The following is a 5,920-nucleotide window of genomic DNA, read 5'->3' as shown; positions in this document are numbered from 1 at the left end:
AAAAAAAAAAAAAAAAAAAGAAAGGCAGGCACTTTGTGCTTTCAGACACTTTTAGAAAATTTGAATGTGGACTGGACATGAGATAATACAAAGGTATGATTGTTAGTTTTTTTAATGTAAGAAAATGCCTATAATTTTTGGTGGTGCGAACCAAAGTATTGTATTTGCTTTTTGAAATCATTCAGCAAAAGAGAAGGAAAAAGAACATATGAACAAAACTGTGTTAAGGGTAGAATCTGGGTGATGAGATTATGTTGGCTCTTTCTTTACTTTTCTTTATTTTTTGTTGTAAAAAGGAAAGTGAGAAGTATAAAGACCAAAACTCAAGATACTCTGAGCGATGGAACAAAACAGCTGAATAACCTTGAGACTGCCCACTTCCAGAACACATGCTAAATAAATAACAAAACACTGTGGCCTGAGCCAATCAGTCCTGGTTCTTTACTGTTTTCAGTTGAACATTTCTATGCCATTGTGAACAGAATATTGATTTCGTATTTACCACATTGCTATCATAAAATACTTTTTTCAGAGTTTTAAGAGCTGACTATTCTATGAATCCTTAAGATTAATAGAGCACATTTCCTTCTAAAACCATAGTGTTCCTTACATGGTTAATTGATTTCTCTCTACATCTAGCTCGTTCAAAAGAGTAATTAAGCATTTTACATATATACAATAACGTAAGACTTGGAAAAAGAAGCAGAGAGACAATGAAATCTGCACGGAGAAAGACGATCAGTTTAGGCAAGTAAAACAAATATATATGTATGTCAACAGTTTATTTGGTGTGGGTTTCAGCTTAGAGACAGTCCCTCACATATGATAAACCGTAATCTATTTTCATAGGTAGTGGGATAATGAAAACAAAAGAAACGTCGTCGTTAATTCAAGTAAAACCGTGTCCTGTTTCTCATTAGCTATTTACAGTTTAAAGCTACATGGAAGAAAATTGCTAAACATGCTTCTCCACTAAAATTATATTCTAGCATAGGTAAGATCACGTTTTACGTCATGTTACCTTTAAGTAAACACATATAGTGCCCGTGAAGAAACTTGTTTTCCTCAATATAAATGAAAAGTGCAAGTTTGGTCATAATTTTCCACGAATAACAATCAGTAAATATGTGATTATATTTAGTGGTGAAAACCAGCCACCTATATCAGCAGGTTAAGCTTCTGTCCAAGAGATTTTATTTGAATTTTAACTTAAACATTGTACAGTGCAGTGAGTGGCATGTAGCCTGTTTTTTATTTTCCTAAACTTCATCAATTCATAAAGTTTTAGGTCTCTTCACTTAGAATTCTGTCTTAGGCACTTTCACACACCAGTACTTTTTTTAAGGAAGCTCTACGGTTGCTCTGGGACTCTGCTTTTATAACAGACTACAGTTAATCAGAAAGAAATGTATTTCACTTTGAGTTTATTTTTAAAATTAAATGAATGAATCAACTCGAGCAAATTTAGATCTGATAAAATAGGACTCCAAAACAACCCGCCTCTTGGCTTTTCCGGATGAAGAATATTAAAGTAAAATGTAAACAGGAGCTGTGGTTCCAGTGAGGAGATAATCTCTGTTTGCCCCAGGTACTCTGATCTTACCATTTTGTGAGCAGAAAAATAATTAATTTGATTGCCTTGAAGCACTTGCTTTATTGCAAATCATAAAACCAGATGAGGAATAAGATGAAACAACACTGGTATGACCCCTGAATACTTGAGATTTTTCAGTAAGGCGGGAACAAAGGATTTATTTCTCTAACTAAAGGATGATGAGATTAGTTTCCCCGTTTACCCATTAGCGGCTGTATATCTTTCTCATCCTCTCTCGGTCCTTACTCAACTATGTGAGCTCCTCTATCACTAAACTTGTATTCCCTGCCCAGCCTTCAAAGCCATACTCACATGCACAGATAAAAGGCTTGGTGCACCGTCCGGGGTAGGACGGCCACAAGCCACCCTGTGGTGATGACATGAGCACATGATAAACGTCCTGACACAAAAAAGCTATTTTTTAGAGGCGGCCACCACTCCATAAGCAGACCTTTGTTGCTCTATCTGTGAGTTAAAGGATCGGTCCTCCCACTGAAAGGCCCTGGAGTCGACAGACCGACTGCTCCAAGTTGCTGACACCACAAGACAGAACAAAGAATCTGTCCAAGTCTTGATCCCCTGGGTCGGCAGAGGCCAAGTTCAGCCAAGCCATCTATCAAGGCCCTGGAATGTGCAGCAAGAAAATACCCGCATTCTGCCAAAGGAAAAGCAAAGCTGAGTCACTGACTCTTCACGGGACGAAGGAAATCCTTCCACGTCCAAAAGGCACCAGCAGCCTTCATCCAGGTCTGCACCGTATAATGGGTAGATTTTCAGCAAGTGCTCAGAAGACAAATGATGCTTTTATCTGGCTTCTCCCCCTTGCAGGAAGAGTTTACGTTAAACCCACTTAGCTGTCTGGAGTGCAGCCTGCGGATTACCTGTTTGTATGAATCGAGTACATTACCTGGTCACGTGACTGGGGGAGATGGGGGAGGGGGAGACTTTTGTCAAATTGGTTTTGCCTCGAAGGGAGCTTCAGCGATTTCTGAAGCCTCACAAAGACGACTATACATTCTGGGCCCCACTAGGAGAGCGGATTAAAAGTGAACAATAGACCGAGTAGAGACGTTCGTCTTGTATTTCTAGTGATTTTATTAGTTTAGCCTCACTCAATTGCAAGCTTTAACGTCAGCCACTCATTATGGCAAAAAAAAGTTGGGAAGTGAATAAAAAGCACGTATCTCTGAGATAGTCTTCCCAAGCTTGGGAGCTAAGCGTCCAATGGAATTTTGAGATAAGGCTTCAGCAGGTAGAGTGAAACAATCCTCTTCTGAAAGAAAACTGAAAGGCCCTACAAGTCAGGTATGAAGACAGCATTTGGAGGACAGGCATCTTAAATGTTAACAAAGTTGAACTCAAATACCTAAAATGATGAATTGACCAAACTCACGTTGAGGTTAAAGCTTTTTTGTTCCTATAATACATTTTGATTCCAAGAAGGAATTCTTTTTCGCAGCCACCCTGAGCGAAGTCTTAGTTTTAGCCTCAGAGGTTTGCTTTCTTTATATTTGTAAATTTCAGTCTCAGCTGAGGGCAGGTAGGGCGATAAGATGAAAATGGCAGGATATCAGAGAATTTAATTTCCAGCCTCAGTTCCAATGCCTGATACCAAATTACATACTAAGTCTTGTTGGTAAAGCTCTCTAATGTCAAAAGTTGACAGTCAATATCTTGTGGACCTACCACACACAGCTTTTTTTTTTTTTTTTTTTTTTTTTTTTTTCGGGACCAAATAAGATAAATGCATGTGGAATTGGTTTGGGGAAAAAAATCTGAAATATTGTGATGAACTCATCCTTGGGTTGAATTTAGAGTGAATCTCACTGACAGGGAATGTAAATTTAATCTAAAATTTTGTTCTGCATTCTATTTCCAATTTTCATCTCTTTAACAGACAAAGAAATCACTGGACTACTGACTGCATAATAGAAGAGAAAAGTGGATTCTTCAGGACTTTCTGCCCTGCCTTCTGGTCATTTGCTGTGTTAGTTCTCAAGCTGAAGCAATTTCTAACTGAGACCAAAAGCCCATATTTGGCCAAGACAAGAGGCAAATAAATAATTTAAGTTTAAAATTCAGGCCTCAATTTCAAATTGACAAAGATTTATGGATCATTATTTATTGCAAAATAAGTGGGTTTTTTTCTAGAGCTTGATAAATACAAAAAAAAATCTAATTTACAAAAACTGAATACTTCTAAGCATATACTTCTTTAAAAAGCAAATTCTTAGATATTTATTCACATTACAAAAGATTTACTGACTTTAGCCCAGCTTTGATCATCCAAAGTATAGTTGTTTTTTAGCAGCTTTATTAGATGTAAATTGTACCTATCATAAAGTTCACTCATTTTACTGTACAAGTTAATGGGGTTTAGTATACTTAAAAATCTGTGCAACCATCACCACAATCTAATCTTAAAATATTTTCATTATCTCAAAAAATAATGGTGTACCCATTAGCATTCACTCTGTCCTCCCTCACCCCAGCCCTAGGGGTTAACAATTAACCTACTTTCTGCCTGTTCTGGGCATTTGATGTAAATGAGTTCATACAATACGTGGCCTTTTTTGACTGGCTCCTCTCACTGAGCACAGTATCTTTGAGTTTCATTCACGTCTCAGCCTGTGTCACCACTTCATTCCTTTCGTTACCAAATAATATTGCATTGTGTGGATATATCATGCTTTGTTTATCCGTTCATCTGCTGATGGAAATGTTAGTCATTAGGGAAATTCAAATCAAAACCACAAGGAGGTAACACATCATATTCACCAGATGGCTATATTAAAAAAACAGACAATAGCAAGTGTTGGGAAGATAACAGAAAAATTGGAAGCCTTATACTTTGCTGGTAGGAAAACAGTTCAACAGTTCCTCAAAATTTTAACTATTGAGCCATCGTATGGACCCCTAATTCCACTCCTAGGTAGATTCACAAGAGAAATGAAGACATATGCACATGAATGTTTATAGCATCATTGGGCACAACAGACAGAATTCATTGTATACACTATTTTCACAAACATATTTCAAATATAAAAGTTGACATTTCTAAATTCTACATAACTTCTCTAACCTCTCACGTGAGAGAATCTGTCTAGGGGTAGCCTTGGGGGGGACACCGTGGTACCACTGGCCGGGTTAGGGTGTCAGCCTCCTGAGAGCAAGGTTTTCCTTCTTTTGTTTGTTTTGTCTTGATTTTAGGTATCATCTAGGAAGCACATTAAAGTAGAATTTCTAGCAAGCTCCTGAAAGAGTCCCCATCAGTCTCAATTAAGTAGGATGACTTATTAAAGATGAACAATGTAAATGAGAAATTATCATTATTATTATAATTATTATCATCACTATTATTTTGCTGGTAGAGTACTTTGTCTTTGCTACATTAACTAGAATCAAAATTCTCATCTTCAGAGAGTTGGCCCCTTGCTCTTCGTGCCCTTGCAGGTCACCAGGTGAGCAGCCTTTAGAGGCATCTGAGTTTTCTACACGGTTATTTCATCTCCTTGCCTGTTTTTACCCTCAGCTGTGACTCCCCACCTTCACATGTATGTTACGTGAGCCAGGTTACACGGTTTTCAAAGACGGTCATTTTAGTGACTAGGCTTTCTTCTTTTACCTTGGGGTCAGGCTGTTCCACGCTCAGAAAGACGAGGGAGGATCAACTGTGTATACAGATAAACAGACCTGTGTTGCTGGAGGAAATAAATACAACAGGGGGGTGTAGGAAAACAGTTTTATTTGTCCTTTTCACCCAAAGGCTAAGCCATTCCTATCAGATGAGCCAGTCCCACTGCTTTCAATTTCAGTGAAGCATATGTTTCTTTGTAAGACTATCTTAGGAGTTCGGGATGTAAAACGTAATAAGCATTCTCAATTGGAAAAGCCACATACAACTTGAGAATGTGTAACTCACGCCTCCCTTGCATCCTATTTGTGCCTGGACCGGTGCTAGGCACACAGCACTTTCTCAGTGAATGGTTTAAAAATGAAGGACACAAAAATGAAGAGAACAGCTGAGGCTGGAGACACGGACAGATTCTACAAGTCTTCAGGCTGAGAGTCAGGTGGTTGGATCGAGTGTCAGAAACGTTTCTCTGATCTCAGGGCTGAGGTCAGGCTGGAGAAGAAAAAGATGAAGATACAAGTACCGGCCTATCCACATAGAGGAAAGGAGCCCGCACCACACACGGCAATTAAAACAGAGGGGCGGGGCTTCCCTGGTGGCGGAGCGGTTGAGAGTCCGCCTGCCGATGCGGGGCACGCGGGTTCGCGCCCCGGTCCGGGAAGATCCCACGTGCCGTGGGGCGGCGGGGGCCG

Source organism: Lipotes vexillifer, unplaced genomic scaffold (assembly GCF_000442215.2).
Source record: "Lipotes vexillifer unplaced genomic scaffold, Lipotes_vexillifer_v1.1 scaffold543, whole genome shotgun sequence".
NCBI classification, from domain to species: Eukaryota; Metazoa; Chordata; class Mammalia; order Artiodactyla; family Lipotidae; genus Lipotes; species Lipotes vexillifer.
This window is presented reverse-complemented; position numbering follows the sequence as displayed.